This window comes from Poecilia formosa, unplaced genomic scaffold (assembly GCF_000485575.1).
Source record: "Poecilia formosa unplaced genomic scaffold, Poecilia_formosa-5.1.2 Scaffold143, whole genome shotgun sequence".
Lineage (NCBI taxonomy): Eukaryota > Metazoa > Chordata > Actinopteri > Cyprinodontiformes > Poeciliidae > Poecilia > Poecilia formosa.
The window spans coordinates 584,311-608,315 of record NW_006800082.1 but is presented as its reverse complement, the minus strand read 5'-3'; the positions used below and the strand labels follow the sequence as shown (position 1 = coordinate 608,315).

Below are 24,005 nucleotides of genomic sequence, written 5' to 3'. Positions count from 1 at the left end.
TCAGTTCAAATCTCGGTCAAGCTGTTAACAAAACAAAATACAACTGCTCACAGGCAGTTAGGAGGTATTCTGGTTGACAAGAATTAAGGTCTGGGAAACACAGAGTTAACTGTTTCACATGAAGATGAAACAGACAGTCCTGACCTCCAGGTCAGTTCATACACACATAAGGAAGAGAACACTTTAATCTAAAAATTACAACGATCTATAGACTGAATGTAAACTAAAGTAATAACATAATGATAATACCGAAAATTCTCTAACAGACACCAACCTGAGGTTCTGCTGAGATGTTCAGGAACCCTGTAAATATTGTTCGCAGTACCTTTTTACAAACATCATCTTAAGTATTAAATAAGAAAACACTACTTATAATTAGTTCAGTTTGCAGCTGCAGTTCAGTTTGCAGATTTCCCACTTTCCCAGTGGAAAATCTGACTTCCATTGGCGTTCCAGTTGTTTTTTCTGACCTGGAAGTTGGAATTTCCCAGTCCTGTGTGCAACTGGAATGCAGGACTTTTGTTGTTTGTTTTATTAGAATCCTGTATGTTTACCATATTGTTAAGTGGCTAAAACTAAAAAGAAATACCTCAAACTATTTAACCTTATTCTGTGGCATGCAAACAGTTTCCACTTTACGTTTTGTGGTGAGGAACTTTTGATGTGGTGATGTTTCAGAGGACTGAGAGCTCTAGTTTTGGACCGGGTGAGGCTTAGCTGACGTTGTCTCTGTTGCTCTGACTCCAGCTGCAGCCCACACCTTTATAAATCCACCATAAGCCAGAACTTGAACGGTCTTGGCTTCACATTTCATCTTTTTTCCTTCCACTAAACTTTTAAAAGTCTTTGATGCGGCACTCAGAACAGCTGCTGTCAGAGCTTTTCTGTACAAAAAAAAAAAAAATCAATTTTTATTAGTCTGATGTCGTACTCAACTGTTGAGAAACCGACTTTGGGTCTTAATTAAACAGAAATTTTCTGAAATAACTGAGCTCTAATCGATTGGGATGTGTGTGCAGACACATTGCACAGCTTTCACACACTTTTTTTTTTTTTACAAACCTACAGAGAAACGAGCCCAGAGCCCACGGCGCAGGTTTCAACGAAAACATTTTAACAGAGACGTTTGAAGCGTGCATAAATGAATGAGGCGGGGTGGGGAAAGAAACCCTCTGCTGTGACCTACACTGATGACAAACAAAGCTGACCTTTTCTCTCTGTCGCATGCAATTGCTCACACTTTGCCAAGCAGCGAAAGCAAACCTTATGGCTGCCTCCCTGCTCTTAGCCTTCATCAAATATTCATCTCCTCCAAGACGGCGTGGCTTTGTTCACACTGTGGTACACTGATCTGTGCTGACAGGATGATGGGCCGAGCTGTGATGCTTAGCAACACATTAATTCAGTCATCTTGTTTAATTGAATTAAGGTCTCCATAGGATCAGGACACAGGTGAAGATGTGAGACTCGTGATTAGGAAGGCCAGAAAACGGAAGCAAAGTAGTGTCAACAATCTGAAATCTGCCCCAACGCGTCATAATGTGACTTTATTTGGTGAAGTTTGACTCATTTTTGTAATTCTTGATCAGTTAGATGAATCTAATAAGGAAGGGTTCTTTCGGTGACTGAATGTCAGAATGGCTCCACTGCAGCAGCAGCAGCAGAGAGCAGAGCCCTAAATCCCCTCTGCAGGATGGGCTGTACTTCATATCGAACGCTTTTCAGAATTACAGACTGTCAAAGTGACGGCGAATGGATTTCTCAGACACATACGTATTTTTCTGTACTGTGCGCCGGGCCGCGGCGCAGGCAGGATACCGGGCTCCCAAGGAACGGCCGGAGCGCCGCACCGTTTCAAGAGATTAGAGGGCGGTCAGCGCGGGGGAGCCTGGATCGATGCATCCTCTCAGGGAAAGGATTGACCGGCCATTGATCTGGACCTAACGGGAGCTGCAGATGCAGAGAACAGAAGAGGGTTCTGATGATAACGGCGTCGGCCGCTCCGAGCCACATTTCTGAATCACAGAGAGAAAGGGCGGCTTTTATTTCTGTCATCAAAACGCTCGTTTGTTCAGGTGCTTTAAAACCGCCGCCGCATGCAGAGGAAAATCAGGCTTTCTCTGGTAATAGTTCACTATAAATTGAAGCTCTTTGAAAGGAGCTGGAAATAAAACACTCAGTACTAAAATATGTTTTTGCTGAAACTGTAAGCAAGAAATAAAATGAGCTTGTGAATAGATTATCTAGAAGTACGACTGGTAGGTGATCACACTGACAGGAAAACACTGAAGCAGAAACCTGCAGGATTCTCTTAAAAAAAAAAAAAAGGCTTTTATAGCCACCAGGCTCATCTTGTTCTGGATGTTTTCTTGGCAGATATCCATTTAAAGTGTCAGGTTTTAGTGATGTAAAATGAGACCACAATAAATAACTTCAGAACCTTCCTGTCCCTAACGTGACAGAAATCCTGCAGAATCAAACTGAAAACAAAGAAATATGTAAAAAGCAAAATACCTGCAAATAGCTAAAATCCATAAATACTTGAGAATGCCTCTAAAAATACTTAGAACTGCCTGTTTTAATCAGCCAAACACCAAATATTCCTTAGCATGCATTAATAGTGGAAACTGGCACAGAAGCTAACATGCACAGTCTACCTCTTGGATTGACTGCTTTGGACCCGTCAACCAGTCACGTGTCTTGTAGAATTGCAGCAAATATTTCTGCTTTCCAAGCTACATTTTCTTTGGAATATTTTAGAAAAATGATCTCCCACAAAAAATAAAAATAAAAATGCACAAATCATGAGACAGAGAATTGAAGTTGAGGTTTCATGTTAGTATTTTCTTGTGATCTATCTCCCTGACACTTGCAGAGAGGTTACAACATTTCAAAATTGTTTAATTGCATAAGGGTATCAGTCAGGAGAAGGCTCTGAAATGCAAAGCGCATTAGCAGGTTATTGTGGGTGAGCATTAGTTGTAGCGTTCTGATTGACTCCATCCAGAGTTGGTGCTAAATCTGAGTCAGAAGGTGAGTTTCAGCTCAGGGTGAGCACACTCACACCATCAGTTTGTTACAGCTTTTAATGTTTGAAATTTCATCCGCTAACACATTTTTACATAAACAGACATTTACACTGCTTGTTGTTAAATTCATGCAGCAGGTGTCTTTTTCTTTTTTTTTTTTTTTTTTTTTTGGTTAGACATTTGACACATGGCAGGAAGGAGGAGGATTAGGAGGTTGTCCCACATCAGGCTCTGCTGAACCACATCTGCAGGTGTCTCCAAGGAAACGGCAACAGTTCTTTGGTGTAATCTCAACGTTGTTCAATGTGCAGAATTGACTAAGAACTAGTATTTTGGTTATATTGTAGATGTTGTGTAGAATATCATAGCTCTATCACGATGCATCCAGGTAGTTGGTTAGCCGGTCAAGCTATCTGCTCCAGTAGATCACCTGTCGTCCTGTCAGCCGTTTACCTGGCATGTCGCTATAGTTTTTTTTATGTGACAGAAAATAATACCTGTGAGCCAAAGTTGTCATGTGTTTATTATTTTATTCTTTGCCCGCACTTTGAAAATGTATGTTTTTTGGGGGGGGGTTTTAAGTGAGGAAGGAAGAAGTTTGACTCTTCTATTTCAGCTCGCTGACAGACATCGTGTGGCAACGCGTGGGGGAGGGGCATCTCTGTGAAACTTGAATGACTGGCACTTTGTTTGGCATCTAGTTTAAAAGTATTTTAAGATTTTAGAAATGTAAGTGTTTACAGTGGCATCCGGGTTTTTCCTGAGGTTCTGGACCACAACCATCTGTGAATACTGGGTTTCCATGGTAGCCTCTAATTTCCAGGTAATTAGCATACATTACAAGTGTTTTAATGAAAAGTTTTCATTTTAATGTATATTTTGCCTCACTTCTTGACTCTAAATAAAATGTTTTTTATTGCAGAAATCAAACTGAGAGGAGTACCAAACTCAGCCATGTTTGTTTACTGTATTTGAATTTTCTTGGTAATGAATCATTCTTCATTTGAGTTGTTATAAAACCGGATGAAAACAATTAATCCAGTGTGGTTCATTAAGACTCCTACCTGTTGCAGGTACTATGGGAAAGACTGTAGGACTGTATTTAACTGTAAGATGAGCAGATATATTTAGTAAACAGAACCAACACAGTGGGAATAAGTAAACATAAATCTCCAAGGAAACAGAGAATCACACTTGTGCGATTTTAATGATCTATCTGACATATTTTCTGTTATTAACCAGAGGAAACATGGAGGTGAATCTGATGGAAGCTCTTCGGTTTCATTAAAAACAAAAGCTGCCTTGGTTTTTATGGAAGGGTTTAGTTGAGGACTAACAAGTATCAGGTTGGGCTGAGAGCATGTAGTGGTACAGCAGAGGCCCAGATTACTCCTGCAGCCAAGTGCTCTTAGGAATTACTGTATGTCTGTGGCATCGATTGGACGATTCAGCAGCTACATTCATGCCTAAATATTGATCCGTGCATCATCCTATCTCAATGTTATTGTTTAGCCACTGGGATGGATTTCTGCTGCGGCGGCCGAGCACTTAGAGGAGCCATAGCTTTAAGTGTTACCTATCTTTTGTTTGTCAGCATATTCGCCACATACTAATTAAAACAATATACTTTTACAGAGATCAATAGTGCAGTTTGGTTGATTTGCGTGCAGAAGATGTGCTCTGATCTGAATCCCCACAGTGTGCAGCGGGTCTGCGGATCGACGCGTCGTCTGGTACATTTCCACACCAAGAAAACCTGCTGCTGTTCCTATCTGTGCGCATGACGATGTGATTTTTCTAATAACATTTATACAACCAGAGATTTAGATGAGGGGGAAAAAAATGCCTAAAATGTTGAGTATGAGCCTCATTAATTCTGTAGTTTTGCAGATCATTGGCCTGTTCTTTAGCAGATTTTATAGGTCAAACCAGAAGAGAGCATCGACATTTAGTAATCAAACATGTACATCCCAAAATTCAGCAACTGGTACTACAACCTTTAGCAGCAGTAACTCTTTGACATTGTTTGCGTCCTCTTTTATATTCGGTTAAAAATACACTACTGAAAATAAAATTTAGTTGTAGCTCAGATTGTTCAAGGTTTTTCAAAGATTTGTCATAGAGGTTAAAAATTAAGTACTCAAGTTAAAAAAAAAAAGTTTTTTTGATTTTTTTGGTTAATTTCCTGTGAAGCTTTCAGCCGTTTTTCCTCCACACTTCTGCTTGTTAAATTGAATAAGAAGTGTGAATTTTGGTGGCTCGTGTTGGACAAAGCCGACTTTTTCTTATTTTCCACCATATTGTGTTTTTGCTCTCCGAGGCGGTGAACCTGCTCTTCCTCGGCTGCCTTTCTCAGGAGTGCAATCTCACCAAGGTTGAGTTGCATTTAATTGCTCCTGTTATCTTCTAAAGGGACGAAGGAATTTAAATGTTCGACAGACGAAATTAGGGTTCTGTAATGCGGAAATTTCTCCTGCTGGTCCAGTAATTAGCGCTGCCGCTGACAGCTGCAGGGCCCGCTGCAGGAGAAACCGAGGCTGGGTCGTGATGCGCTGGGCGGATTGGATTGTTTTGCCGTGACACCTCTCCGACGCTGAACCGGCCACCGGTTCACAGACTGGAGATGGGCTCAATAGTTCTTCAATTGCCTGTCTTGGTGTGTTTAACAGAAGCAATTAAACTGGTAATTCTTGGTGCTGTTGTGATCCACTGATAATGACTGGAGAAGAATAGAAAGCACGTGTCTAATTTCTTAAGCCAAATCGAGGAGTTGAAGGATTTTATTTCTTCCAGCTTTGAGGTGTTTCTCATTCAGCGAAGCAAATCAGGCTTCAGAGCGTTGACGGGAGCCTTTCTCATTCCCCTCGGCTTTGTCAGGTCCAGTTCATTTCAGTCATTCAGGTGGACCACATTGTGCGCCGCCTCTCTGCTCTTGCATTTCATTTGACAGGCCTTTGTTTCGACTCCTGCTGGAGATGAACCGGAGGTACCGAGTCGGATCCGAGGCGGGGATTAGTGCCGCGCTTTTCATGCTTTCCTGGAGGCGGACTAACTTAGAAAATGTCAAGGAGGGTGAGGTGAAACAACTCTATTTAAATACCTATTGTTGACCTCTGTTGTGGAGCTGGAGAGTTACAGATGTAAACTACAAGATTGACTTTCTTCTTTACTCCAGATGTCTTTTCTAGTCTGAACATCTTTAGTATATATACTTCTTGCCCATCAGTTTAACATCATTTTGCACAATAACCCCTGTATTTAACAGCAACTCATCATACAGGTGTGTATGTACACTGAATGGCTCCAGCTGAACAGAAACAAAACTAAAGTTATTGTCTTTGGACCTAAGGAGGAACAATCTAGAGTCAACACACAACTTCAATTATTACAGCTGGAAACCAGAGATCTGGGTGTAGTGATGACCTCTGACCTGAACCTTCAGAGCCACATGAAGACAGTTACAAAGTCGGCCTTCTGTCACCTGAAGAACATTTCCAGGATTAAAGGACTAATGTCTCAACAAGATCTAGAGAAACCCATTCATGTGTTTGTTTAGTCGCATTGGTCACTGCAGCAGTGTCTTCACAGGTCTAAAAAATCCTCCAGCTGATCCAGAGCGCTGCTGGCGTTCTCACTAAAACCAGGAAGATGGAGCACATCACCCAGCTCTGCAGTCCTTCACTGAGAGAAGAGACTTTAAAAAAAAAATTATTTCCATTATTTAACCAGATAAACCCTGTTGAGATCTAGATCTCATTTTCAAGAGGGACCTGGGCAGAACAACCTGTTAACTAAATACTGTTAGTTTATAAATCACTGAACGGCTTCGCACCACAACAACACATTAACCAGAATGCATTCCAGAGAGGTTTGTCATAAACAAATCAATTAGTGGCACAATAAATTAAAAGGAGCTCGACAATAAAATGAGGGTGATGGTCACTAGTTTGTTTTTCATTGTGTCTTTCTGCCAAAGAGACTGGATGACAAAAAGCTTCCCTCCGATGGTCCGAGTTAGTCCTGCCTCTGGTTTCTTTGGTCCTCCTGTTCTGCTCTGCATCCAGAACCAGAACCAAACATGGAGAAGCAGCATTCAGCTTCTATTCACCACAAATCTGGAACAAACTACCAGAAACGTGCAAAACGGCCAAAACACTGAGTTCCTTTAAATCAAGACTAAAAACTCACCCGTTTAGAGTTGCCTTAATTCCCACATTTTATGATCATTTCTGATGATCTTGATGACATTTGAGAAAATATTTGCTTGTTCCTTATTATTAAAACAGATAAAACCTCCTCTCCCTAAATTCTCTGTAATGAATGTGTTCACTGTAAACTCATCGAACTCGTACCTGAAGATGTACGACTTTCAGGTCGCTGGTCCGTCTCTATTTGCCTGAACCACGGACATAAATATTCTACAGTGCGATCCTTCAAACTCTCGTGGGAGTCTTTGAATCTGCTGTGGATTCTCTGCAGCCCAGCCAGAGGAGTGTTGGTGAGGTGTGTCACTGATGTTGGGTGGTGAGATCAGGCTGGCAGCTCGTATTCCAGCTCATCCCGCTGGGGTTTGGGTCAGTACGCTGTGCCAAGCCGGAATATTTATGGACCTGACTTTGTGCATTGGGGAGCAGTGAGCTTAGAGGTCTGTAGTTTCAAATATCGATTGTCTGGCACATTTAAAAAAAAAAAAAAAAAAAGCTAAATTTTTGCTTTTCTCCGTCCAGTTCAGTTAATACACATCAAGCAATGTGGCGTCTGCATCGCCCTTTGTTTCCGTCTAATCCCATTCTCTCCGCCAGGACGGAAATGAACCCAAACATAAGAAATAAAAGCGGAAAACTCTGATTTGCCAATCAAACTTGAGACAAGAGGTAATTAATTCTTTGGAATCAGCCAATTAATTTGCATAATAACAGGCGCCATAATTATGACTTCTGCAACTCCAGCCCAAATTTGTAATTAGAGATTTAGTCTGCATTACAGCAGAAAAGCCTGTGTTTCTGGGAGCCGGTTCTGGAAGGAGACTGAGCATCCGTGGCTGTGGGATGGAAACACTGGCAGCGCTGCGTCGGAATGAAAGCCTTTCCTACACGCTCCTCTCCTCTGCTCAGCCCCCAGGGAAAGAGCTGCTTGGACTGATCTGGAAAACTAATCTGTAAAAAGAACCCCAGACTTCAGCTTTCAGAGACCCTGGCGTCTCCATCCAGTCGGCCCGGCTCCTCATTCCGTCTCTTTTCACGTAGGCTTGTCCTATCCACGATGTCAAAGGAATCCGTAGCTGCATTAGCTGTGAATTGGTTAGATTTGAAAATAACGCATTAAACTGTCCCAGAATATCAGCCAAAAGGCTTAAAGCGGGTCGATGTTTGGTGAATATTTGATGCAGGTCGTAGACCCAAACTGATTGGCCATGTTGGTTCTCATTGTGACTCTTTGCATCTTTTCAAAACAATCAGTTTTTGCAGTTGATCATAAGTTTCTGCTGTAAACATGGAGCGTTGTTCTGGTAGAAGACGAGCAGGACATCATCACTGAGGAGACATTTTTTGTCCACTCTTCTTGACTGAATTGTTTTAATTCGGCCACATTGAAGGGTTCAGACAGCCAGACTTTGACTAGGCCACTCCAGACCCTTTAAGAAACAAAGAGGGGCAGTTACTGAAGAGCAGCGTCCCTGGGTAAAGAATCTGTGTATCCGTTGTTGCCTCTCATTTGTAATTGAGTACACTTACATCTGTGCTTATTAAAAGAGAAACTTTTTAAATCAGTTCAGCTGTTTTTCTGTCTAAAGTTGGCAATAACTGATACTAAACCTCAGATATCTGTATCGGTATCAGTAGTGATGAAAGTGGATCGGTGCGTCCCCAGAGTTCAGGAGGGTGTTGAACACCAAGTCAGCTTTCCTCCCGTCTTTATCAGGTTATCTTTGATTAGAAAATCTGATGGGCGACGCTCTATGTGAGGAGTGATGGAGGAGCTAAGGGGAAATTTGTTGCTCACACTCTAAAGGTCTTGGAGGAACTTTTATGGAATCAGACGTTTTAAACACTTTTTCTCCAATTTGCTGGAGTTGAGCAGTCCTAATTATCCCGCTGGAACCGAACCTCTGCAGCTCAGCCAATGTGACGACTGGGCTCCTGGTCACCACTCTGATTATGGAGCAGATTCCTAATTGGACAATTTGCATGCTTGGATTTCTACTTTCTCCTGTACAGTGGACTCCTGGTTTTCATGGAGGTTAAGGTCCACAGCTGCTGGTGAATAAAACCACCTCTAAAAATGCTTAGACCTGCCTATTTTATTATTCCAAACAAATATACCTTAATATGATTTAATAAACACAGTGGAAGCTGTTTTGGAGCTACAGCAGAAGCTAACATCCACAGCCTTCCTTATGTCTGCTCTTTAGCCAATTAGCACCAAGGATAAATCCCTTAGGATCTGCAGAAAATAAAAGAAGATAACTTCTTTCCTTCAGTCATCTCCATTATTGATTCCTTTTTAAATCGCTTTAGTGGTTTTAACCTGAACTGGATAAACTCTACCTGAAGCTAAAACACCAGAGTCTTCTTCCACATAAAGGGAAGAAACTCAACACGGCCCGTCACAAATGGGTCAGATTAGAATATCCACCAAACTGACATGGTGCTAAGTTGACTGAAGGAGTTTGTGACAGTAGCTGCTCCCCCCCAGGCCCCGCTCCCCCGCCGGGGTCGGAGGCGTAGAGCCTGAGCATGGCGCAGACTTCCTCTGGTAGAACATTAACTGAACCGTGGAAACAGCTGGAGTTACATAACGGCCCCACTGCATTTAGTCTGCTCCGAGGGTGGGGTGGGGGGGGGGAGCTGTGGGTGAGAGCGAATGCAGAGATTCCATCATTTAGCATCTACGCTCACATGTACCACTAAATTTATCCATTAGAAAAAATAAAAAAATAGCAGCATGCAGTTAAGAGAAGCTCTATTACGCTGCCAGTTTTTCTGTGTCAGCAACCTCTTTGTGTTTGTTTTGTTGAGGCTCTGATTGCATGCGAGTTCTTTAACTCCTATGGTTTCCAGGAGCAGAACAAACACAAAATCCTTCTGAAAATTCCCCTTCAGCCTCCGCTTGCCTCGTCCTCACCTCTCCACACTGCAAAGCAAACAGAACTTTATTTCTAATCAAAACTATTTATCCGTGTCCCACGGTACGCCCAGTTTTATACTTTAAAATCACTTACATTTTCAGTCACATCTTTCCTACAGTATGAGGAGCGTAGCACTGCCCCCTCCTCTAGCTGCTGCTGCACACTGCCACTCAGTTGGCTGAAAGAAAGTAATCCATATCCTGCTGTTGTTTTTGGTAACTGTATGAAAAAATGTTGCTTTTCTGTTTTTTGAATAAAACTTGATTATTGTTGTACAGTTTCAAGCAAATCAGCATGAAAACCAAGAGCTTCCACCTTTCTGGTCTAAAAACGCATCAACAGGATGAACTTTGAACTCTGAGTTTCATAGAAAATGCAGATTTTTCTGTGGGCCGTAACTCCAAACTATTCCTGGATTTCTTCATGGAGCACATCTAAAATATTCTACAGAAAATTCAAACTTTTAGGCAGCTGAAATACTGAGGCACAATGCTACTTGACATGCTATTTACTAGTGGTTGTGAAGGAGCTTGATGCTGATTGGCTGAACACAATGCTGCCTTCTGTGACAGAGTATTAATGCATATTATGGTGTATATTTGGTGTTGGACTACTAAAACACGCAGTTGGAAGCATTTTTACGGAATTTAAACAATTTCCTGTGATTGCTGTCCCAAACCACTCTACCTCCATCAGGGAACATGCAGCCCTCGTTTTGTCTTTCTGTATTTTGAGTCCGAAAAAGAAAAAAGAAAAGAAAAAAAAAATTGGTTCATCAGACCTCAAAGAAAACTGGAAATCTGTATCGGTGCAGCCTCTGAATAAACTGAGCTTTGTTTTCTGAGAGGTTCAGATTAGTAGAAATCAGCCAGACAGATTGATGAATCAATCTTGAATTAAAATGTTGACGTTTCTGTTTTCGCTGGTTTGAGTTGGTTGAGTTTTCCAGGATCATTAAGGCGTTTTTAATACTTGGATTTCTCCAGCAGCACAGCTGATGTGTTTTGTTGTTTTTTTTTAAACGTCTAAATATTCATTTTCTTGCTTCCGTCCCTTGTCTTTGTTTGCTGGGATGAATGGCCAGCCCACAGGCCTCTGAGGTAACGGCCTTGGCCGTAAGGCTTATTGTCCACCCACCGCCTCACCAACACAAGCCGCTTCCCTGCACTTTGATTCAATCTTCTTTCAAAACGCCATTTAGTGAGGACAGAAGGTCAACATGGGACATGGTGCAAAAACCTAACTGACAGAACACGGACAATGGCCCGTTACCCCTGGCAACTGTGCATTTTCACTGTGCATTGACATTAGATGTGTTTGATGCACTCCAGAATATTTCCTGCTGCATTTAGATGCATATGGACAGAATTAAATATCGCCTGTGAAGTAAACGAAAAGCTTTAATTAAATGGTGCAGGTTTAATGTCATTAAAGGAGGGAAAATATTTTTATTCCTGACCTGAGGAGAAGAGAAACTGTAATAAAAATGAAGAACTGGATTGACGTCCCCAACGGCAGGTTGCTCTGTAGATGCGTCAGAAACCGCACGAGCCACGGGTCAGGAAGGGAATGAAACAAGCCGGATAACATCATGGTGGCTGTCAGCATAGTTATGAAACTGGAGAGCAACAGCATGACTCTGGATTAATGTCTGTGATGGCAGCCTCAAAAACAGGAACAGATTAATTTGTCTGGCCGGAGTCTTATGCAACTCTCTCCAGTCGCGGCCCAGTGAGGCGGAATCAGAGCGGCCCGGGGGTCTGCTGCTTTCTGAGGACTTTATATGCAACCAGACAGGAATGTGGAAAGCTTGAGGAATGCTTTTACTGCAACTAACTGTTTTTAGAAAGTTTAAATGAAGCAAATGAATTAAAACAATCAAAAAGCCTTAATTTATGAGTTTATCAAAGTGAAAAAGATCATTTTCTTTCAACTCATTGTAGCATTTATTAACGTCATTTTTCCTATTGAACCTTTGGATATTGGTAATCTTCCCTCTTTAACGTTTCATTATTAGTTATAAAATGTTACCTTTTTCTGCTCTTCAGACCTGATTGATGGTTTTATACCTATATTCTATCACATGCTTCCATTTGGCCTCTTTTTGTAATAAAAACAGATTTAAATGGAAAATTCATAATTATCATCCAATTATGCTTCTATTATTATCCATGATTTATCTCCCTTCATTCATAGCAGTTCGCAAGAACATTTTGGCGTCATGACAACGCATGCATAGCTAACCATGCTACTGTGGTTATCTTCAAATTTCAACTAAGTTTTACAAAACATTATCTTTTTTTTTATTTAATAAAGACAAAATGACATCAAAGGTTAGAAATGGATATACAGTTTTAAGAATACATCTGACTTCAGGACCGAGGTTAACATTGTTTACGTTTTAAATTGACAAACAATATAAACATCAAACTCTAAACAGAATTGCTGGGTCTGGTTTCCTCATCTTCTTCTACCAAAGTCTACAGCATCATTCCTTTCTGATTATGTGAGGATTGTTTTTAAGCTAATAAAATGTCCTTGTCTCAAACATCATCATGATGATATAAAATGTGAAAATAACACTTTCCACATGTTAATCATATTTAATTCATGACCAGCAGCTGTGAGTGGTGCATCAGTGATAATATGTAATAGTCACTTTTTGAAGCTATGATTCAAAACCACTTCAGCTTCGAAAGCCTGTAAATTAGTCAAAGTGGAAAGGAAGCTCCTTGTGATGCCGAGTGTGTCACAGAACATTTTTTATGTGGAATAAACTTAAACAGCCTGGTGAAAAATGCACACCGACGGCTGGAGCTTGTATCCATGGAGATTACATCTCAGTGATCTGATACTTTTACGGGGAAGTTAATGAGTGAAAATTATTCTGAAGGTTAAGAAGAAGGCGTTTTGAGAGGAAGTCCTGAAAGACTCTGGTCATCAAAGTGACCCGACTTGGACTCTATCAGACGTCTCTGTTAGTAGATGGCTTTTCAGTCAAGTCGAATATATTTGTAGGCACATTTCAGCGACAAAGCAGTTCAAAGTGCTTCACATCATAAAGACATCATCAATTATGAAACGAGCAACAAACATTACATTTTGTCAAATCCTGTCATCAAAATCAACACACATCATATTTGTCAATGTTCCAGTTATTCTAAATAAGGGGTGTTTTACTTTTGATTTAAAGGAACTCAGTGTTTCGGCTGCTTTGCTGTTTTCTGGAAGTTTGTTCCAGATTTGTGGTCTAGAAAAGCTGAACGCTGCTTCTCCATGTTTGGTTCTGGTTTTGAATGCAGAGCAGACCAGAACCAGAAGACCTGAGAGGCCTGGAAGGTTGATCCCATAGCAGCAGATCTTTAATGTATTGTGGTGCTAAGCTAACAGTATTTTAAAGTCTATTCTCTCAGTGGAAGAACTGGGTGATGTGCTCTGTCTTCCTGGTTTTAGTGAGAATGCCAGCAGAAGTGTTCTGGATCAGCTGCAGCTGGATGTTTTTTTTTTTTGTTTTTTTTGTAGGCAGACCTGTGAAGACACTGTTGCAGTAATCAATGCAACTAAAGATAAGTGCACAGATGTGTTTCTCTCGATTTTTCTAGGACATTTGTCCTTTAATTCTGGAAATGTTCTTCAAGTGACAGAAGGCTGACTTTGTAATTGTCTTTATGTGTCTCTGAAGGTTCAGGTCTGAGTCCATCACTGTTTTAGATTGAGCAACGATTCCTCAATAACGTCGAGAAACTCGTGTTTGCGGTAGGTCTATCCATTACCTTTGTTTTAATGGGTTGTGGTCGGGTCATAGTTGGGTCATGGGGGCAGCAGCCAAAGGACAGACCCAGACTGCCCTCTGCTCAGCCACCTGGACCAGCTCCATCAGGGGAATCCCAAATCGCACATAGAGCTGTTGGTAAATCAGTAGCTTAGTCTTTCAGTTCAGCTCTCTCTTCACCACAGCAGGCTGCACAACGCTCTCATCACTGCAGACTCTGCACCAATCCACCAGTCCATCTCCTGCTCTCATCTGTGATTAGAACCCCAAAATACTGAAACTCCTCTGCTTGGGGCTCGACCTGATCCTGACTGGATCAGACACGATCAGCAGGTCATGACGAAAAGGATGTTCTGCTAAGGACTAGAGAGGATCGTCATGAAGAAGTTGAGCCACTGTTATACTCCAAAAATCTATGAAAGTTGCATTGAATGTTTATCTCAAAGTATTGGTAATATTGTATTGATGGATTTTATTTGCAATAATTTGTTTATTGCAAAAATTGCTAATTGGTACTGTTTGCAAATAAACCTGATTTGCAGTCGAAGATGTAAGACTTTAGGTATACTATACTTAAAACTTTGTCGGCCACAAACTTTAAGCATAGAAGCATATGGGGAAAAAAAAACCTTCATCATAGGACTGGTGGATTTACAGAAGTGGCACTGAAGTTTCTGCTTGAAACTTTCTGGTAAACGGGATAAAATGACTGCAAAACGCAGTATTTTCCACAGAAGTAATGAAGCAAGAAAGGGTGTTAGATGAAAATTTTAATCCTTCAATCTCTGAAATGGGAAAGTAATATTTCAAAAATGTCTCGAACACATTTTATTTTTCATGTTTTCCAAAAATCGTCCAAAATGGAGTCTGTTGTGAAAGTGCCCTCGGTGAGCGACTCGCCGGACCTTCAGCGGCAGCATCGCTTCTTTTCTCCTTCACTGCTTCAGTTTTCTCCACCTTCTGCCGGGGTTTGGTGGATTGCCTGAGAAAAAAAAAATAGTTCCTTTAATTATTCAGTCCGGTACTAGTGGTGCATTGTGATTTCTGGCTGCTGCTGCTCGGTTGTGTCAGCGATGAACCAATCTTACGCTTTGCCAGGCAGCATCTTGGCTGTCGAGCAGCTTTTTCTCAACCATGATTAGGCCAGAAAGTTTTTAATTCTCAGATGGTTTAAGGGGGTCAGGCTGAACTCTGGACTTACCAAATCCATCCACATGGAATATTCTTCAATTTGCCAGATTTACCTCCGAGAAGGTGAATCAGAATCGGGATATTCGCGACTACGATCACTTCCATTTATTCTTCTGAAATCCCATCATGTGTGACTGCATAATCTCATAATCTTTGCCAAGGTTCAGTGCACCTGTAAACACAATTAAGACGTATTTACAAGAAGCTGGATTATTGGTTTGTTGTGATTAGAAGTCATAAATCATGCCATAATATCCCTTCAACGTAAACTCATGGTCTGTAATTGGTGCTTTTACAGCCCAGCGTAATGCTGCTAAAAGCACAGAAGCAGATTAAATTTTAAAGTATGATTAGGCAACAGTAAGATGTAATTAGGAGAATGTCATTATGCATTAGCTTATGTTCGTGGAATAAATGCTGGCCAGATATGAAGTTTTTCTCTTGGTGAGGGAAGGAGAATGAGGCTGAGGGAGACTTGAGGAGTGGGAAGCTGGAGGAGGAGCAGGGAAAGGTCGCCGGGGTCGGGTCTCGTGCATTGTTTCCCAGCATGCTCCAGTTCCCACAGTCATCCCAGCTCTTTGTTAAAGTCCTAGCACAGAGCATGTCTGACTCCTAGGCATTCTCGCCAGAGGCTGGCCACTCCGGGGTCAGCACATTTTCCAAACCATTGCTTTTTATTTGGATGGCAATCAGGGGGAAAAATTGCTCTCCTGTATTGGCTCAACAGGCGGCGAGCTGTGCTTGGGCTGTCGCGCTCGGCCGTTGTTGATGGCCAGCATGATGGATGACTGGGCCGTCGGCTTTCTACAAAACAAAGTTTCACTGATGGATCATGGAATCATATGCAGCTTTATTCCAACTTAGATCTTCGGATAGCTGCCGTTAGCTTAGCATGAGACCAGAGAATCTGTACAAACTGTCACTCCAAAGAGCGTCAAATTGGTTATGCTCCATTTTTCTCCTTAATATAATAAATTCCTTTACTACTTCCGCCAAATTTTGGACCTTATTTTTGTTTCAGGAAAATGATGCTGATTTAAATACCCGCACACAAAACAATAGCAAAGACATTGACGGTAATGCCATAGCTCTATCTCAGGCTGATTTTGATTCCTGCTGCCATTTGTGCTTTGCTGCAGCTGCGTTTTGCTCTATATTTCATCTATATTCCACCAGTCACCCTGTGAGTTTCTCCCACATCGTCAAATCCTGATGTTAGCAACTTTCAAATGACTTCCCCAAGGCTGGAGAGAGCAGATGCTGTGAAGCAGAGCAGCCTTGCTGTGTAGCCTTCATTTAGCACAAACAGGCACAAACAAGCTTTGTTTTTTGTTTTTTTTTACACACACACATAAATACATTTAAATATTTTATAGAATAAAGGGAAACATGTGAGTAAAGTAATGATTTGTGGTTATTTTTTGTCAGATGGATGTACATAACCGAGGAGGAAATAATAGTCCCTTTGGTTGAGTATTGTTTACATCTGAATCCATCCATCTGTCCATCTCTGCATTCATGCAAAAAAATAATCCATATAACTGTGCATGCATCAGTGCATCCCTGCATGTAATTTTTTTTTTCCACGTCTCATGTTTAAAAATCTGTGAAAATGTAGGAACCCTCACTCTAATGAGCTCAATGCTGGTTTTGGGTTGAGGTTCTTCTTAATGTTTGCTCAGTATTTTCAGCTTATCGATTGCTGTTAGACGTTATTATAGCTGAGAGAGAATGTACTTCGAGTCTCATTCAGGGGAGAAAGAGATATTGAGCTGACAGCGGCTCACTCATTGCTCTCAGATTAGCAGGTGTTCTCCCAGTGACTGTCTTTATGGGTTTGGCCCAGTTCAGGCAAAAGCACAGGTTATGCGAGGGCCAAGCATGTCGGCTCTCGTCATTGTACTCTTGAGCTGCTCCACTTCATGCCAGAAACATCCCCGAGCACAGCCTCGCTGCCTGTCGCTCCACTATTAACATTCTAATCGCTGTCTTGTTTCATTTGCTCGGCCAAGTGCTTTATTTCCAAAAAGGAGCCCAGGCTCGGCGCCTGACCTTTCCATTTGCAGAAACAGAGCAATCATTCATAAATCACACTTCTGAGTGTAAAATATCCAAACGGTTTGATATTGCAGGCCTAATGAAATGGCTCACACTTCTTTACTGCAATTATAGGAAAAGGTCAGCGTCATAACTGATGTTAAGCTTCAACGTGATTGTCCTACTTCACATTATCTCGTGGCCGGGCCGTAAATTATCACCGCAGCCCATAAGGTATGACATTTTGTTCTATTTTCACAATAACAGAAAAGATTAATTTAATGTTTGCACTCGGTTTTAAGTTTCGTTTAGCGTTAGGACAGCCTGCTAGATGTTGGTGAAACCTGACCCAGCAGCCGGAGAGACTATCCTCTCCTGCATTTCTCTCTGCAAACAGCCAACCAGAATAAAATAAGTTATATTGGGATAATAAATCACATTTTGCAAATCCAACAGTGAGATTTTAGTGAGTTCTGCTCCTGACGCTGCTGCTGTTTATATGCATGATGCTTCCTCATTTCCTCAGAAGAATAACATTTCGGTCCATTATTGGATTTTAATCGTATTTAACACTTGTAAAATTTTACATGCACATATTAAAGATGTTATTCATTTGCAGTTATTTAAAACAGAACTCCTTGGTTTTATGTCTGCACTCAGGCTTTCCGATTTGTAATGAGGTCTGCGACTATTCTAAAAATTGAATACTCCGTTAAATCACCGAAATAATAAAGTCATTTGTTGTAAATGTTACGCCAGTCAAAGTTAAATATGGTGCAACAGTGACATTTATAAAAAGACGAGAAGAAAACACCAAGAGGAGCAGGAACGTCTTCCGAATGCTGTGCGTGTGCCACACGTGGAAACGTTTTTTTTTGTATCCTTCTTTTGTTCGTGGCGTCAGAAAAAATCCAAATCGTCAGAGTTCATGTTGAAGTCTGTCAGAATCTGGTTTACATCACAAATATCTGGATTTTCAGGAAGGCCATGGACACTTCATGGGCGTCAAGTTGTTGTATTTGACTTTTAAATGCTCAATTGACTGTTAAAGTTAGAAGAAATGCTCCTTTACTTTTAGCTGCAGATGCTTTTAAAATGTGGGAAAAGCTTCATTTCTTCTAAGTGCAATAAAGCCCCACAGATCATCTCATACTAAATATTACACTGGTTTAGCTCCCATTTTAGCACAAACTATTAAATTCTCTCCTAACCTACACCAGATTACATTTAGTCTAATCTGACGACATCAACATGTCAAACTTTATCTTTAACAATACATTTGACTTCATGTTCAGAGAGACAGCGGTGAGTAAAGAACGAAGCTGCTGGTTGACTTCCCTCCTGAGCGGCCCGATGTTTTCCTGTTATCAGGGTCGTGTTCATTAAGCAGAGCCTTAAGTTTAGATGAGTGCTGATGTTGTTGGTGGTCTAAGCAGCTGCTAAGTAGGTTCTGAGCTGTTTAAACATTTAGCAGGCAGCAGCTCTCCAGCGTGTAGCCCGGTTTAATCCAACCAGGCGATGCTGTTGAGCGGCGGCTCACTCACTCCTCAGTCATTCACCGTGTTGAAGCTTTGGAGTTTTATTTATGATTTCAATCTCTGACGTTTTCACTTATAAAATCACATATTTAATTTCAGTAATTGACAGTTGTTGTTAAACTTTGCTACAGTTTGACATTTTTTAGGCAGAGACAGGGCTGACCTCAACTTTATGGTCCTCTGGCAAAATTTTCAACACTGTAGATCACATAGTTTATTAGTTTCTTAAGACGTCGGTTTGATTGCTTTAGCTTTATAATTTGCCCACGTAGATGTACAATGAATTCCCTGACTGCAGCTTGAAGATGCTGGTTTTGATGTAAATGCAACTCCTTTGTCGGCGTTTAAAAGTGTCAGAGGCTGCAGACAGAAATAGTTTTTGATAGCTGACTAATCTGTGTGTAATTTAGGCATCAAATATTTGAATCCGTCTTTGGTGTGAGCACACCTCCTGCTCACAGCATCGGTTCCTGTTTTAGTTCAGCTTCTCGACTCTGAGTGTCTGTGAATTTCACCCTGACGCGCCTCAAATGAACGATCACCAAAGATTAATAACACTTGTGAAGAAAATCTTTCACTGAATCATTTTTCACTTTAACAAATAACCCGGTTTGTGGTGACTATAAAAAAAAAAGGAACCATTATAGGGTTGACATGTAGACCTGATTATACATAGAAGCTGTAAAACTGACCTGCTGTTGGCTAGAGTGGGTTATTTAACTCTAAACTGACTTTATGTTCTAAACAATTGATTAAACTGCAGACAACACTTGATTCATGATGAGATCCAAATCAACTTATCAGATTTTGAAATCTCTGTTCTACTTTTCACCATTAAATTAAAAACTGTATTCATTTAAAATACATTATAGTTAGCAACGTTCTGTTTTTGTTTTGGAGATTACGTCATTCCTGCTTTTGCAGGACATTTTGCCGTTTGCTGTGCATTTGGACAGCGTTGGCCACCGTAGAACTTGTAGTTTGGAGGTGGGACAATGAACACTACGAAAACAAAATTTTACCAAATAAATTTGGTTCAGTTTCTATTGCAAATATGTTGGCACACTTAAAATAAGAGAAAACAAACTTACAAGAGACTTTTCAGCAACATGTGGGAGCTTGTTTTAAGTCAATAATTACTTTCTATGTATGAAAATGAAATCATCTGAACATTGTCCCATGTTGGAATTTAAAATGTCTTTATTGTTTCACTTATAACTAGATGTTTTTCATTGATATTAGGAATTGTTGACATTTAAACAACCTATATGTGGCTGAAAAGTTACTTAAAAGTTAACTTATTTGAATGGTACTTAGGTATTTGCACTAGAAACTAGTCCAAAAGTACCTGGTAAGTTGTTGTGTTTTTGCAGTGTAATAAAGAAACGTTGGGGATCCAGCAGTAGTCCCGATGCACAGATCCAGACTTTCCTCCCCGGGACGTGCAGAAATGACTCCCTGTCAGCAGTGCTGTAACCACTGCTGCCCAGCCGACAGGTTCATCATCCTGGGTGACAGCATATATCTGCATAAGAGCCACGGAGGGCATTCCCAGAGCCAGCAGCTCTGTGTGATCTATCTGCAGGAGTCGGTGCGATCAACCAAAGCAGACTCCCGGCTTTGTCGACGCGCCGCTCACAGTCACATGCCGCTCGTATCTAGCTGGAAAGGTTTCTCCACGGTGCGAGGGGGTAATTATGACGAGATGATTGACGTTCACCTATACAGAACTGGGGCTGATGGTGTCTTCCGTTCAGCCGTGTTCCTGTTTAATTGTCAGCTGGATCGAGGAATGCTGAGGTTTTGACGGTAATGGATGCTGGTAAAGGCGGTGGGAGAGTGACGGATGTGGATGTTTTATAAAGTAGCTTGGCTTATCATCTACCACCTGTAGGCTTTCTCAGGAGGTGTGTGTGTGTGTGTGTGTGCGTGTGCGTGTGCGTGTGCGTGTGTGTGTGTGTGTGTGTGTGTGTGCATGTAAAAACCTTGTAAAAAAAAAAGGATAAAACTTAAAATTTAGGGCACGCCTGTTGTTGATGACGAATGAAATGCCTGCCTTTAATTGTGTCAAAGCTACATGGTAACATAACTGAACGTCTTTGATGAAACTCTTTCAAATTCATCTCTCCTCATTAACGTCACACTTAATCGTTTTTCCCATTAAGAAACCCATTCAAGGGTTTTGATCAGTCTATTCAATTTAGTGAATATGGATATTAACCTCATGTCTCTTCAGGAGTTGGACCTCTCCCCTCAGCTACAAGGAGAGGCGATGGGTCATACTGACACAAATATTTGGGTTAAACGGGTTCCACCTTAACTTCATTCTTCCTGTTCAAGCTTCTGGTTGACTGAACATTTCACCAATCTTCTTGGTAGTTGGTAGATTTTTTATAAATTCACCTATTGATCCAGTCTCATACCTATTTGGCATCATGTTCAAGTTGGAAACCCGTCTGAGTCCACTTTCATACCCGTCCTACTGTCAGAGGTGAAGTTTGAATTTGGAGGCTCACTTTGTTCCTGGTTACTCCATTGGACCAGCACCACCGTCCCTCAGCATGACTCTGCCAATACCCAGTCAGCCCATGTTGATGATAAACTGGTTTTACTGTTGATGGTGACACTGGTCTTGCAAGCAGTTTCCAGTTCATGGCCCACTTGAGTCTTGGCAGTTTCCTGAATATCCTCACAATAAATGTAAAATGTGTAAAATGTAATATGTTGTCAAATTGTTCAACTCCACATATAGAAAGTCAAAATAAACCATAAAAAGGATGAAATTCTTATTTTCCAAGGCCGTGATGCGTTGATGTAAAGCTCTGCTGGGAGGTCTTTAGAGGAAACACTCTGCCTTTGATTGGCTCATAAAGGTTCTTGTAGTGAATAAAAGATCCCCTGTGGTTGTTAACAAGGTTAACCATTTAATTTTAACTACGGGCTCCGTGTTAAAGAAAATAGATGCTACTCTGACCCTTTAATTAGCCTTTACTAGGCCTACTTTAGGGATGTGAAGACATTGGCTATAGTACCATACGTCACATAGATTTTGAATCCTGTTAGATCCTCTCTTTTTATCATTTCTAAAAGCAAAAATACTTTTATTGTTCTCTTAAACCTTGATCTTTCCTGTTAAATGCTCCACACTGGAGATTTGTCTTGTATGCAGACAGAAAGTTGGTTCAAAATGTAGATCTCAAACCAAACAGAGAAAAAGGAGTGGATTGTGAGTTGTTGAATAAAAACCCATCAGCAGCAGCTTGGGAACGAATGTCTGAAATAACTGCTGGGGGAAAAAAAAAAAACATGTAGTTTCTATTAATGATCTGTAAACATGACCTTTTAAGAGAGCAAGGCTGCTTTAGAGAGGAGTTCCCAGGCGGTGGGAGCTGTGCTTTGGGGAACTACATTCCCCCTGTTGCTGCCTATAGATGGCTTGCGATCAATGAGGAAGAAATGTATTTATTGACAGCTTACCAAGGCCACTGTGTTAACGGAGCATCATGTGGAGCAGCGCCAACAAAAAAGCTTCACATTTAAGAGAAACGCATCAAGGTTTAAAAGTTTAACACCCGCTGAGGAATCAACAACAGGCCCCATCTGTGAGCTTGACCCAAAAATATTTCCTCCCAAAGAACAAGAACACAGCCTCTGATGCTGTAAATGCTCATGTCTCTGGTTTCAGTTCATTTAATTAATGTTGGTTAGTGTCTATTAATGCTTCATAACAGGAAGCATAATATTTTTTTATTTAGTGGCTCATTTTAATGATGTAGGTTTTGGATTATTGTTGTTTTTACATGTAAAATCAGATTTTAAATGATGCAGATTTATCTTTAAGAAGTGCAAGATTGGCAGCGAGAATGAGAGTTTTGATAAGTTTCTATTATTGGCAAATGTAATGTCACTGAGTTTATAAAAAAAAAAAAAAGAAGTATACTGTGTGTAGCATCCTGTGTTAGCTATTAGTATTGCAGCAAATAAACAGAGGGCCTCGTGTGTGTTTTCTACAGATCATGCCTTTAATCTGAGATTTCCTAAATGTTACAAAGATTTCTAAATCCAACATTTTCCATAACGGACCAAAAGCTGGAAGCTCAAAAGTTGAAAAACATCAGCTTTTCCTGAGCCGCCTGTTTACGCTTCAGTGTTGGTGGCACACCTCGTTCTGAAAATACTGAACGTTGAGTCTTCTTCCCCAAGTAATGTCTTCCACACCAAAGAGTGTTGGCTTCACTATTTAGTTTCTGACCAGCTCGTTACATCGCCGCTGATGCCTGCTTCAGAAGATCTCATTTTGGCAGGAAATTATTCTTATCAGCACATTTCTGTTTTTAATTTATAATTTAAGTTCTGGATTCCTAAAATGAAGTATGGCAATGTTAACAAATGGATACTAACGCTAATTTGTTGTAATTGTGTGATATGTTCAGGGTTTTGACAGATAACTGCAAATTACGGGAATTAGACTACAAACAAATATGTTATAAATCTCAAGTGTTATAAAACACTTGAGATTTTGAGTTTATTGGTTTTGCACGTTGACTCGTCTGCGTGCAACACAAGCGCCGTCTGAAGCTCCTGAAGAGCTTCGTTTTCTAAACTGTAGTGGCATTTTTGACAGCAATTATTTTCAAGCAGTGCAGCATAAAATTACAAATTAAAATTCCTTCAAATAACATGACAATTTTTCTGTTTGTCTGATTGTTCTGTTTTTTTTTTTGTGAATGTCCTGAATTCCTGTGATTTTTTTTTATTAAATTCACTTGGATAAACTCTGAAAGTCTTTCTTCTGTTTGACGAAGACGACTGCAAATGAACCTCAACACATTTTGACGAGCGAAACGGGCCGAACGTCTCCTGTCTGACATCAGACTCATCTTCTTCTCTTTTTTCTATTCCCTGGTTTTCATAGTTTTTATTGTCATTACTGAGCGGATCAGCAATTCCTCACAAATGTCTTTTTTTCTTTTGCGTTTTGTCACAGGTAAACGTTTCAGGCCTCATTACTGTCAAGTTACTAAAGCAAGACAAAAACCGGGACACATCTGTAAGGGAGCAAAAACTTTCCACCACAACATCAACATTTCTGCTTTTTATGTTCTGAATTACCATTTTCTCAAAGGCACATTTTACTCCGAGTGTGTATGGATTAGTGGAAACTTAGCAGACAAATATTATGCCACAAGGGAAAAGACAATTTATTGCATTGGGGGATTAGTTGGCTGCCTGCTTGGGTCGCTCTGTATTTGTCAGGATAAATATTACCGGTGTCTGGAGGACAGGCGGGCGGCTGCCGTCACTGCTTC

The 24,005-nt window shown here is 40.8% G+C and overlaps 1 protein-coding gene and 1 long non-coding RNA gene across 2 annotated transcripts in view; one reads left to right on the top strand and one right to left on the bottom strand.

Moving 5' to 3' along the window:
* Positions 1-24,005, top strand: part of cadm1a (cell adhesion molecule 1a) — a 416,025-nt gene that overhangs the window by 25,503 nt on the left and 366,517 nt on the right. The gene's annotated exons all lie outside the window — the stretch shown is intronic.
* On the bottom strand, positions 6,573-23,818 carry LOC107837464 (uncharacterized). Its single transcript, XR_001663468.1, has 3 exons — positions 23,809-23,818; positions 7,640-7,643; positions 6,573-6,705 (listed from the first exon to the last, which is right to left on the bottom strand). It is a non-coding gene; the product is annotated as an uncharacterized LOC107837464 (long non-coding RNA).